Below are 13,115 nucleotides of genomic sequence, written 5' to 3'. Positions count from 1 at the left end.
TTGGCATATTGTCATAAAAATAAAGTACCTTTATTTTTAGTATAACTGTGTATTGTGTTTTCTTATGATATTGTGCATATGACACTAAGTGGTACTGTAGTAGCTTCACACGTCTCCTAGTTCAGCCTAAGCTGCTCTGCTAAGCTACCATTATCTATCAGCCTAAGCTGCTAGACACCCTATACACTAATAAGGGATAACTGGGCCTGGTGCAAGGTGCAAGTACCCCTTGGTACTCACTACAAGCCAGTCCAGCCTCCTACATTGGTTGTGCAGCGGTGGGATAAGTGCTTTGAGACTACTTACCACTCTTGTCATTGTACTTTTCATAAGAGAAAAATATACAAAACAAGGTCAGTGTATATACACATAGCCAAAAAGTTTTGCATTTCCTCTTTTCACTCTTTTCTAAGTGCTGAAAAGTACTTCTAAACTTTCAAAAAGTTCTTAAAAGTTTAAAAAGTTTTTTTCTGTCTTTCCAAAAAGTTCTGAAAACTTTTTTATCTTTTGCTATCACTTTAACTCTCTCTAAAAAATGTCTGTCACAGGCCAAAAAGTTGAACTGTCCAAACTTGCATATGATCACCTTAGCTGGAAAGGAGCAAGGAGTCTCTGCATAGAGAGAGGTTTGAGTGTAGGGAAGAATCCTTCCTTAGAACTGTTAATTAATATGCTTAGAGTACAGGATAAGGCCATAAGTGCCCAATCTGGTGAAAAAGTAGCTAATGGTTCTCAATCTGATCCAGGGACTCCCCCAGGAAAAGGTTCAGGAAAGAAACTTCTCAGCCTGCCCATTACTAGACAGTCTAGCATAGTTGGTACAGAGGTTGAATCACATCATACTGATGATGTGCTCTCACATTATGCTGGTAGCCAAGCTGTCAGGGTGCCCTTTGTAAGGGACAGGTCTCCTTCTGTTCATTCCCATCATACCTCTGTATCTAGAAATGTCCCTCCCACCCACCCTGATGACAGATTGTTAGAAAGGGAGCTCAATAGATTGAGAGTGGAACAAACCAGACTGAAGCTCAAGAAGCAACAGCTGGATTTGGATAGACAGTCTTTAGAAATAGAGAGGGAAAGACAGAAGTTGGGTTTAGATACCCATGGTGGCAGCAGCAGTATTCCCCATAGTCATCCTGCAAAAGAGCATGATTCCAGGAATCTGCACAAGATAGTTCCCCCTTATAAGGAGGGGGATGACATTAACAAGTGGTTTGCTGCACTTGAGAGGGCCTGTGCTGTACAGGATGTCCCTCAAAAGCAGTGGGCTGCTATCCTATGGCTATCATTTAGTGGAAAAGGTAGGGATAGGCTCCTTACAGTGAAAGAAAATGATGCCAATAATTTTACAGTTCTTAAGAATGCACTCCTGGATGGTTATGGCTTAACCACTGAACAGTACAGGATAAAGTTCAGAGAGACCAAAAAGGAGTCTTCACAAGACTGGGTTGATTTCATTGACCATTCAGTGAAGGCCTTGGAGGGGTGGTTACATGGCAGTAAAGTTACTGATTATGAAAGCCTGTATAACACAATCCTGAGAGAGCATATACTTAATAATTGTGTGTCTGATTTGTTGCACCAGTACCTGGTAGACTCTGATCTGACCTCTCCCCAAGAATTGGGAAAGAAGGCAGACAAATGGGTCAGAACAAGGGTGAACAGAAAAGTTCATACAGGGGGTGACAAAGATGGCAATAAGAAGAAAGATGGTGAAAAATCTCAAGATAAGCATGGGGATAAGGGTAAAACCAAAGATCCCACTTCAAATCTTAAACACTCTTCAGAGGGTGGGGATAAAACAAATTCTTCCTCTTCTTCCCAACCTGCACACATTAAAAAGCCTTGGTGCTTTGTGTGTAAAAACAGAGGCCATAGGCCAGGGGATAAGTCCTGTCCAGGTAAACCCCCTGAGCCTACCACCACTAATACATCAAGCTCTAGTGCCCCTAGCAGTAGTGGTACTAGTGGTGGGACTGCTGGCAACAGTCAAGCAAAGGGTGTAGTTGGGTTCACTTATGGGTCCATAGTGGAAACTGATGTAATCAGTCCCAAGACAGTTTCTGTCACACCTAGTGGCATTGGCCTTGCCACACTGGCTGCTTGTCCCCTTACAATGGATAAGTACAGGCAGACAGTTTCAATAAATGGTGTTGAGGCCTTGGCCTACAGGGACACAGGTGCCAGTTTCACTTTGGTGACTGAAAACCTAGTGCCTCCTGAACAACACATCATTGGACAACAGTATAAGATTATTGATGTCCATAACTCCACTAAGTTTCTTCCCTTAGCTATAATTCAGTTTAGTTGGGGTGGAGTTACTGGCCCTAAGCAGGTGGTGGTATCACCTAGCTTACCTGTAGACTGTCTCTTAGGTAATGACCTAGAGGCCTCAGGTTGGGCTGATGTAGAGTTTCATGCCCATGCAGCCATGCTGGGCATCCCTGAGGAATTGTTCCCTCTCATTTCAAGTGAAATGAAAAAGCAAAGGAGAGAAGGCCTGAAAACTCAGGATCCCTCTCCATCAACAGGTAAAAAGGGTATCACAGTATCCCCTAACCACCCTACCATTCAGGATACTATTCCTGTGGTGGGAGAAACCTCTCCTGGGGTGGCACCTGTTCCAAGGGAATCATCAGCTGGCAAAGCTGGACTCCCTGAGGTGGAAGTACCTCTCTGTGGGATAACTAACATTGGTGAGAAAAAGAGCACCATTTTAGTTAACATGGAGCATCCCTCCAACCCTCCCAGAGAAACTTTAGTGCAGAAACTCTGCACTACCTCACAACACTTAGGACAGCATCCCTGCCCTAGTGTGGAGCTGATAGGACAGCATCCCTGCCCTGCTCCAACCCAAGAGAAACAGCATCCCTGTTCTCTCTTCCAGCCATATGGACAAAGTTTTTGCCCAGCTATGGCTTTTCTGAGACAGCATCCCTGTCTGGCATTTCCATCATTACAAATAGGTTCAGTGGATAATTCCCACTGCTCTAAACTAAAACTTACTGATAGAAACTCTGAAAATACATCTTCACATTGTTGGTTAGCTAAAAAACTTCAAACAGGGTGGTTTACATCCCCACAGGGAAGTAACCATATAGTGGATGATAAAGGGAGTAACCAGTCTATTGCAGAGCTACTCTCTACTTATCACCACTTAGACAATAAAGTCTCAACTGGCCAAGGTTAGCCTTATTGTCCTTCGTTTGGGGGGGGGGTTGTGTGAGAAGGTAGCCTCTTTCTAGCCTTGTTACCCCCACTTTTGGCCTGTTTGTGAGTGTATGTCAGGGTGTTTGTCACTGTTTTCACTGTCTCACTGGGATCCTGATAGCCAGGCCTCAGTGCTCATAGTGAAAACACTATGTTTTCAGTATGTTTGTTATGTGTCACTGGGATCCTGCTGGTCAGGACCCCAGTGCTCCTAGGTTTGTGGCCTATATGTATGTGTCACTGGGACCCTGTCACACAGGGCCCCAGTGCTCATAGGTGTGCATGTATATGTTCCCTGTGTGGTGCCTAACTGTCTCACTGAGGCTCTGCTAACCAGAACCTCAGTGGTTATGCTCTCTCATTACTTTCAAATTGTCACTAACAGGCTAGTGACCATTTTTACCAATTTACATTGGCTTACTGGAACACCCTTATAATTCCCTAGTATATGGTACAGGTACCCAGGGTATTGGGGTTCCAGGAGATCCCTATGGGCTGCAGCATTTCTTTTGCCACCCATAGGGAGCTCTGACAATTCTTACACAGGCCTGCCACTGCAGCCTGAGTGAAATAACGTCCACGTTATTTCACAGCCATTTTACACTGCACTTAAGTAACTTATAAGTCACCTATATGTCTAACCTTTACCTGGTAAAGGTTAGGTGCAAAGTTACTTAGTGTGAGGGCACCCTGGCACTAGCCAAGGTGCCCCCACATTGTTCAGAGCCAATTCCCTGAACTTTGTGAGTGCGGGGACACCATTACACGCGTGCACTACATATAGGTCACTACCTATATGTAGCTTCACCATGGTAACTCCGAATATGGCCATGTAACATGTCTATGATCATGGAATTGCCCCCTCTATGCCATCCTGGCATTGTTGGTACAATTCCATGATCCCAGTGGTCTGTAGCACAGACCCTGGTACTGCCAGACTGCCCTTCCTGGGGTTTCACTGCAGCTGCTGCTGCTGCCAACCCCTCAGACAGGCAGCTGCCCTCCTGGGGTCCAGCCAGGCCTGGCCCAGGATGGCAGAACAAAGAACTTCCTCTGAGAGAGGGTGTGACACCCTCTCCCTTTGGAAAATGGTGTGAAGGCAGGGGAGGAGTAGCCTCCCCCAGCCTCTGGAAATGCTTTGTTGGGCACAGATGTGCCCAATTCTGCATAAGCCAGTCTACACCGGTTCAGGGACCCCTTAGCCCCTGCTCTGGCGCGAAACTGGACAAAGGAAAGGGGAGTGACCACTCCCCTGACCTGCACCTCCCCTGGGAGGTGTCCAGAGCTCCTCCAGTGTGCTCCAGACCTCTGCCATCTTGGAAACAGAGGTGCTGCTGGCACACTGGACTGCTCTGAGTGGCCAGTGCCACCAGGTGACGTCAGAGACTCCTTGTGATAGGCTCCTTCAGGTGTTAGTAGCCTTTCCTCTCTCCTAGGTAGCCAAACCCTCTTTTCTGGCTATTTAGGGTCTCTGTCTCTGGGGAAACTTCAGATAACGAATGCATGAGCTCAGCCGAGTTCCTCTGCATCTCCCTCTTCACCTTCTGATAAGGAATCGACCGCTGACCGCGCTGGAAGCCTGCAAACCTGCAACATAGTAGCAAAGACGACTACTGCAACTCTGTAACGCTGATCCTGCCGCCTTCTCGACTGTTTTCCTGCTTGTGCATGCTGTGGGGGTAGTCTGCCTCCTCTCTGCACCAGAAGCTCCGAAGAAATCTCCCGTGGGTCGACGGAATCTTCCCCCTGCAACCGCAGGCACCAAAAAGCTGCATCTCCGGTCCCTTGGGTCTCCTCTCAGCACGACGAGCGAGGTCCCTCGAATCCAGCGACACCGTCCAAGTGACCCCCACAGTCCAGTGACTCTTCAGCCCAAGTTTGGTGGAGGTAAGTCCTTGCCTCACCTCGCTGGGCTGCATTGCTGGGAACTGCGACTTTGCAAGCTTCTCCGGCCCCTGTGCACTTCCGGCGGAAATCCTGTGTGCACAGCCAAGCCTGGGTCCACGGCACTCTAACCTGCATTGCACGACTTTCTAAGTTGGTCTCCGGCGACGTGGGACTCCTTTGTGCAACTTCGGCGAGCACCGTTTCACGCATCCTTGTAGTGCCTGTTTCTGGCACTTCTCCGGGTGCTACCTGCTTCAGTGAGGGCTCTTTGTCTTGCTCGACGTCCCCTCTCTCTGCAGGTCCAATTTGCGACCTCCTGGTTCCTCCTGGGCCCCAGCAGCGTCCAAAAACGCCAAACGCACGATTTGCGTGTAGCAAGGCTTGTTGGCGTCCATCCGGCGGGAAAACACTTCTGCACGACTCTCCAAGGCGTGGGGGATCCATCCTCCAAAGGGGAAGCCTCTAGCCCTTGTTGTTCCTGCAGTATTCACAGTTCTTCAGCCTAGTAAGAGCTTCTTTGCACCAACCGCTGGCATTTCTTGGGCATCTGCCCATCTCCGAGCTGCTTGTGACTTTTGGACTTGTTCCCCTTGTTCCACAGGTACCCTCAGTCAGGAATCCATCGTTGTTGCATTGCTGATTTGTGTTTTCTTTGCATTTTCCCTCTAACACGACTATTTTGTCCTTAGGGGAACTTTAGTGCACTTTGCACTTACTTTTCAGGGTCTTGGGGAGGGTTATTTTTCTAACTCTCACTATTTTCTAATAGTCCCAGCGACCCTCTACAAGGTCACATAGGTTTGGGGTCCATTCGTGGTTCGCATTCCACTTCTGGAGTATATGGTTTGTGTTGCCCCTATCCCTATGTTTCCCCATTGCATCCTATTGTAACTATACATTGTTTGCACTGTTTTCTAAGACTATACTGCATATTTTTGCTATTGTGTATATATATCTTGTGTATATTTCCTATCCTCTCACTGAGGGTACACTCTAAGATACTTTGGCATATTGTCATAAAAATAAAGTACCTTTATTTTTAGTATAACTGTGTATTGTGTTTTCTTATGATATTGTGCATATGACACTAAGTGGTACTGTAGTAGCTTCACACGTCTCCTAGTTCAGCCTAAGCTGCTCTGCTAAGCTACCATTATCTATCAGCCTAAGCTGCTAGACACCCTATACACTAATAAGGGATAACTGGGCCTGGTGCAAGGTGCAAGTACCCCTTGGTACTCACTACAAGCCAGTCCAGCCTCCTACAGCAGGCACCAGGAGTGGTTAAGTGATCCCTATTTATTTAGGGTGCACATTGCTACATCTAAGTGGCCATCTTGGCCACATGTAATGCCCATTCCTATGGCGGCTTCTCCATGGCACCTGGTTAAACCGCTTTGACCAATGGGTCTCAACCTGTGACCCGGGAACCCCTGGAGGTCTGCGAAGCCTCCTCAATGGAGTCTACAACTGCTTAGAAAATTGTATAATATTAACAGATTAGGTTCCCAACTTTCAGTAATTAGTCAGTGGTGGGTTCCCAGATTCCAATAATAATTCGGTGGGAATCCCCGGGTTCCAGAATTGATAAAGTGGGGGTCCACAGAACTCAAAAGGTTGGGAACCACTGTCTTAGACCATATATCTTAAGGATAAAGCCCATTTCAACGTGCCGCTCATCTGCCATTCCTCTGTTCACACCTAGGACATATTACTGTGGTTGGTACGTAATGTCTCCCCATTTGCTTTCCAGAATAGATTATACTATTGCGACTCTGCACAGCTTAAAACATTGCTGCCCATCACTTTCCCTTTTTCACATTCATCTTCCCCCTTTGTGTGATAGAAACTAGAGTCTTTCTTTCAAAAAGTTGTGAGCAAACAAATAATTGTCTTTTTATAAGCAGACAATGTGGTTATATTGGATCCATTGCCACTGGTCTCCAGCATCAACTGCTTGAACTAGATAGGTACTACAGATGAATAGAGTAATTGACACCAAATATCAAATCTAGAGTTTCAGTTTCCAAAATAAATCTGCTGTAAAGGAACTGTGGGTGAAGTTTCCACTAGGTTGTTGATATTTGTGCTCAAATGAGTTGGATCACTCATAAAGAATTAAGCCTGATGGAATCCCCTTGCTGCAATGAGCGATTTGGATAGGTTTAACACACTCTATGGAAACCAGTCTGTAGGTCCCTTCCTTAGGTCAATCAACACAAAAGAGCCACATATTGTTTATACTGTACCATATGTTAGGAATTAGCAAAGTTGTACTGCACTGCCTTCCCAATTTTAGATAATAACCCTGATTTTAAGGTCTTAGAAAGTAGTGGGCTTATTGAAAGTTTGGCAGACATAGAGTTCCGTCACAATTGTGGCAGATTTCCCATCAACTGTATTACAAGTGTCTTTGAATATAACCAAGGCCACTAAAATTATGTGGTGGGGAGGAAAAAAATTATGTCAGGTCTGCAAGGGTTGACTAAACTATGTGGTAAGAAATGGCAAATTATGTGCCACAATGCAGTACATTTTGTTATAGTATCACCTGATTATTTTGTGATTTTTATTACACATGTTGACACTATCTATAACACATTTGTAAAATGGCAGCCATGGCATTTGCCACGTTTCTGATGGATTACCTTGTATACCAAACTAAATAGATCCCTGAATTTCTCAAGACAGCTTTTCTTTTGCCACATTCAGCAGGGACTGAGGCATTGTGTTTGGTACTAGATTTTTGCTCACTTAACATTGAGGCAGTAGTTTTGGACCTGAAAATCGTGGTTGGTCTCTTTACAGATTAAAGGAGCATCTAGTGAAAGATGTCACAACACGTTTTATAACTCAAGGACATACAAAGGGACATTGGGGAATTGTTGCTGATTGTTGATGATGCGAGATTAGGTAAAAGGACAGCATGTTTCTTTTCTTTCCAATGGACGGCTCCTTAAAATTAGCTGACTGCCTGGCCTACCTTCTATACTCGGGACTCAAGTAGTGTGTACTCTGGATGCATGTTGGTTAAATTCCAAGAGGTTATTTTGTATACAATGGAAACTCTCCACCCTTGCACGAGAACTCTTTGTATCAAAATAAGGCCACAGACTCTGTGTGTGTGTCTTTTTGTTACATTGTTTCACATTTGGGAATGGCGCGCTCCATACTCACACAGTGCATTACGGAAGAATGGCGTGAGAGCCGAGAAGTCTGGCATCACTATTTTGTATCAAGTTGCTCACTCCTCCTTGGCCGTCGCTTTATTTAGCATGGTTTCTTAAATGTGTTACATTTCAAATAATATATATCGTTTTTGACTGAATTTGAAAGTGTAGCTGACACACAATGTGAAATGCCAAGTTTTACTGACGTTTTTCATTTATTTTGTAGCAAGCAGTGTTTAAATTGGATGGTGACTGTTTGGATAGTAACTGTTTTAATAATGTGTTTAAGGGGATTATAATTTGATGTATAAATGAAGAACAAATGCGAATGTATAGCACGTATGCCTTTACAACGCGGTCTCAACAACAACTGCGTATTTACCACGCATGCCTTTACAACAAATTTCATTGTAAAAGCATTTTAGGTAAAGGAACAATGGGTGATTAATTCTCCCCGCTCTGCTCCCTTACACCTGATACCATACTCCACCCCACCCAAGCCCTTAAACCTGCCCCTTCCACCCCTGCCCTGAGCCCTAAACCCCTGCCCTGAGCCCTAAAAGTAACCCTGTCCTGTCCTACAAACTGCCTGACGCCGACCCCACCCTGAACCCTAAAACCTACTCCACACTGTCCTAAAAGCTACGCTAACCCCCTTCCATGAACCCTAAAACCACCCGCCATGTCCTAAAAACTACCACCCCGCCCTGAACCTAAAAACCTACCCCACACTGACCTAAAAACTACCTGACCCCCTCTTCCCCACCCTGTACCCTAAAACCTGCTCCACCCTGTTCTAAAAACTACACTGACCCTCTCCGCCCTGAACCCTAAAACCTACCCTGCCCTGTTCTTAAAACTACCCTGACCCCCTGCCCCACCCTGTTTCCTACAACCTACCCACACTGTCCTAAAAATGACCCTGACCCCCACCCTGAACCCTAAAACCTATCCCACCCTGTCCTAAAAACTACCCTAGCCCCCACCCTGAACCCTAAAACAAATCCTGTCCTGCACTAAAAATTACCTCGACCCCCTACTTAGCCCTGAACCCTAAAACCTACGTTGCTCTGTCCTTAAAACAACCTCACCTCTCCTACCCCCGCGATGAATGCAAAAACCTTACTCGTCCTAAAAACTACCCTGACCCCTCCGTCCCTGCCCTGAACCCTAAAACCCATCTTGCTCTGTCCTAAAAACTACCCGACCCCCGCCCTGTACCCTAACACCTAATCCGTCCTGGCCTAAAAACTCACTCAAGCCCCCTCCCAAATCCAGCACCTCTTAACTCTCTCTCCTCTGCTTTCTGCTCCTTACTGTTCGCAGTTGCGACTGCTGCCAGGAAGGGTGGGGACAAGTTGGGCAGAGAGGGGGGGCACAGGGAGCAGTTACAAAAATAAATAAATAATCTTACCTGCCCCTTCACGATTCGGCGCTCCCACCAGCAGCCTCGTTTCGTGTGCTTCCCTCCCCAACCAATCAAGTCACTTCTCTCATTCTGTTACACAGCATGAAAGAAGTGCCACAATTGGCCTGAGCGGGCAGAAATGCAGCTCAGGGATGGAGTGAAGCACTACCTTCGTCTCCACCCGGTCGGGTGAAGAGTTTCTAAGTGTGCATGTCAGTTTGGCCATTTAGCCAGCCGACCAAACTGACATGGGCACTTAGAAGTCCTCCTTCGCTTGATGTGGAGGAGGCTGGCCCTGCCCTATGAAGGCGGAAAAATAAAGGGATAATAAAATAGCTTTATTATCCCTTTATTTTCAAGCTTTTTGTCAGTGGGATGACACTCCTCCACCATAGCGAAGGGGCCACCTCTGCCTGTTCTGCCCAGACACCTAGACTGCTTTCTCTGCCCCTTCATAGTAAACTCATGTGTGGCAAACGCATGCTTAGTAAGTGCATATGCGTGGACATGTCAGCGTGGTCAATGCATAGTGTTGCATTGATTGCATTTTAAGTGATATCTCCCATTATAATTTCTTAATTAACTTGCACTTTATACTCTCTATAATATGGGTTGGAGAGTATCAACTTGCACAGACGACCACCCCAGAGCATCACCATGGTTAGTTGTGTAATGTCCATCCTCGTTGTTGGCTCTTGTTCCCACTTGGAAGGACTCCTTAGAGCATATACTAACGTGGGTATATAATGCCCAATATTGAGCTTGGCCGAGCACATGCCATTGCTGGTCGCATAAAGTTAATTTAATTTCTATGGCTTGTGTCATGCTGCTATTGAGTGGATATTCAAGGGTAGGTTGTATAATGCCTTTCCCATTCCACCCCTAGTTGGACACATAACATATATCATGGCTAGTTAATAACACCCATTCCTTCTGAGTTGCTTGTCTTCACTCCCAGGTCGACTCCACAGAACAATCTATTGTTTCTTTTCCCATGGAATTTTCTCTGCCACCCCTAGGTGAACGGGGTGGAGCACATACCATGGTTGGTTGCATAATGCCAATTGCTGTCACTTACTTCAAGCCTCTTCAGGTTTGACTTCTCAGAGCTTATACCATTGCTTGCTGCATAAGGGCCTTTCCAAATGTTTACCTTTCTCCTGAGCCCTTTATCGATTCCATATAATATACAGTACTTATTTCAAAATTACACACCTACAGATATCACCTTTCAGCAGTGGACGTGTTACAGGTGGGTTACACTGTATGTGACACACAAACATGGAAGGTATTCGCACAATCTACTGCATCTGATTCTCTCTCTATTCTCTAACATCCATACATAGACACAAAATTGCCACAACACAGTTTGAGCAGTCTATGCCCTACACATGCAACATAAAAATACTGCCCATATATTCCACAATGTACTCCACACTTTCTTTCCATCCATATACTAGCACCTAGTGCTTATCCATCTTATCTTGTGCTTCTTTTTAAATGTGTGCATTGGTGAGACATAAAACAGCATGAGAACACATCTTTGGCTTTCACACTCAACATAAAGACACTATTGATTTGCACAACATAACAGACCAAATTATTTAAAATGTGCTGAAAATGTATATTTGCCGTCATTCATTAAAGTTGGACAGAGAGTGAATACCAGCACCTGAGCATTGCATGGTATTGTAGTTGCCTTATATAGGGCATCATGCTTCTGACAAGAGGCCCAATAACACTCTCAGACAGACAGCGTAAGACTCTGCGTAAGTAGTAAGGATGGAAAATGTGCATTATCAGCACAATTTAACTAATTAACATAAAGTCATGCATATTACAAGCATGTGCACATTCTCATTATGCCATTTTACATGACCCATTAATTTTGAAAATGTATAAGTAATGCCCAGCCTGGCACTTCACAGGAACCTCTGGGACTCCCACCCATTTCACTTCAGAACCTTGCTGCCAGAGGCCTGATGGACATACCCATTTTTAGATTTAAGATATCTTTTGTTGGACATACCCAATTTTAAACACCAAGACTCAGGGGAAAGGTAAACTGGAGCGATTCACTGGTTGGGTCCATCGTTTAGCAAATTCTTCTAAAACATAGTAAGAATAAAGGGAAGATTATGGTAAAAGGCAATACACAAAATTGGGCTAATCCATCGTCCTCCCACAGTGTCCACACATTATTCTCCTGATGGTTTGTCTTTTTTTCAGAAAGATGCATTAGGTAGTAGTGAGTTAAGTTCCAGTGAAAGATGAGGGTTCGCTCCATGCCTCTCGAAGGCCAGCAGTACATTGGTTGCAGAACAAGAGTGTGACAGATCAGCACTTCACTTATAGTCAGCATTCCTGCAAGGTGTTGCTGGATGGCTACTTCCTGAATTTTGCTAGTCTTGAGAAACCAGATTGGTCCTACCCGGATCAAAATGTTCTGGCACCTCCATATTATGGGTCTTGTAGGTATCGAGCCAAGACACCACAGCCTAGGTCGTGTCCTAGAAAGGCATTGACTCCCAGGACCGGCTGACCAAGGTCGGTGATGCTAGTATAGAACATCTTTTTTTACTTCTGTTTCCCACTTCAATGCAGGAAGATTGTTCTTTATATGATATATCAAAATGAGATATATCGTGCAAAGAGTGCAGGGGTTCCCTTACTAGTGGACAGGGGCTTACTCTAGCAATCCCAAGGTGCTTTTTTTTAGGGGGTAGTATGGTCTAGCAGTCTTAGGCTTATCAGTGAGGAGTGTTGGACAGCTGCAAATACACACAGAGTCAATAATTGAGACACATGACTCAAGAAGGATGTACACACCAATGTACTAAAATAGCAAGTATCTTTCTATATGCTTTTTTGACCAGGATCAATACAATCAGGTAAATAAGTTTTGCAAGAAAATTCTTTACAGATTTGAAAAGTCAACACAGTTCAATTTCTGAAAAGATGCAATGTTATCCTATGAAGAGAAAAAAAAAGTACTGCATTCAGGTATAAGACAGCAATTTACGGGACTAATCTCCTGGACTTAAGGTAAGTATTGGGCCTGGGGCGACAGGTGCAGAGGTGCTTTGAGGGGTTGGGTTTTCTCCACCGGGAGCACTTGCGGTTTAGGAGGCATGTGGGCAATGGCTGTGGGCGGCTTCGGTGAGTCCACAGTGGGTAGGTCATAGGTGGGCCTTTTCTCGGTAGGGCTGGGGGACCACTTTGAAACTGTTTGCCCACTACTACTCGGGCTAGGCAGCATGGGCGCAGTGGTGCTTTCTGGTGTCAGGTTTTCTGTGGTCCAGAGTCCTAGCAGCTCCACAGCAGGTCCTGGTTCTTTATTGAAAGCAGTCAGGCCTCCCAGCCTTTTGGAGGCACAGCAGCTTGTAGGACGATTCGACTTTGGTGCAAATAGGGGGAAACAGCAGACAGGCTGGCAG

Source organism: Pleurodeles waltl, chromosome 12, assembly GCF_031143425.1.
Source record: "Pleurodeles waltl isolate 20211129_DDA chromosome 12, aPleWal1.hap1.20221129, whole genome shotgun sequence".
Classification (NCBI taxonomy): domain Eukaryota; kingdom Metazoa; phylum Chordata; class Amphibia; order Caudata; family Salamandridae; genus Pleurodeles; species Pleurodeles waltl.
This window is presented reverse-complemented; position numbering follows the sequence as displayed.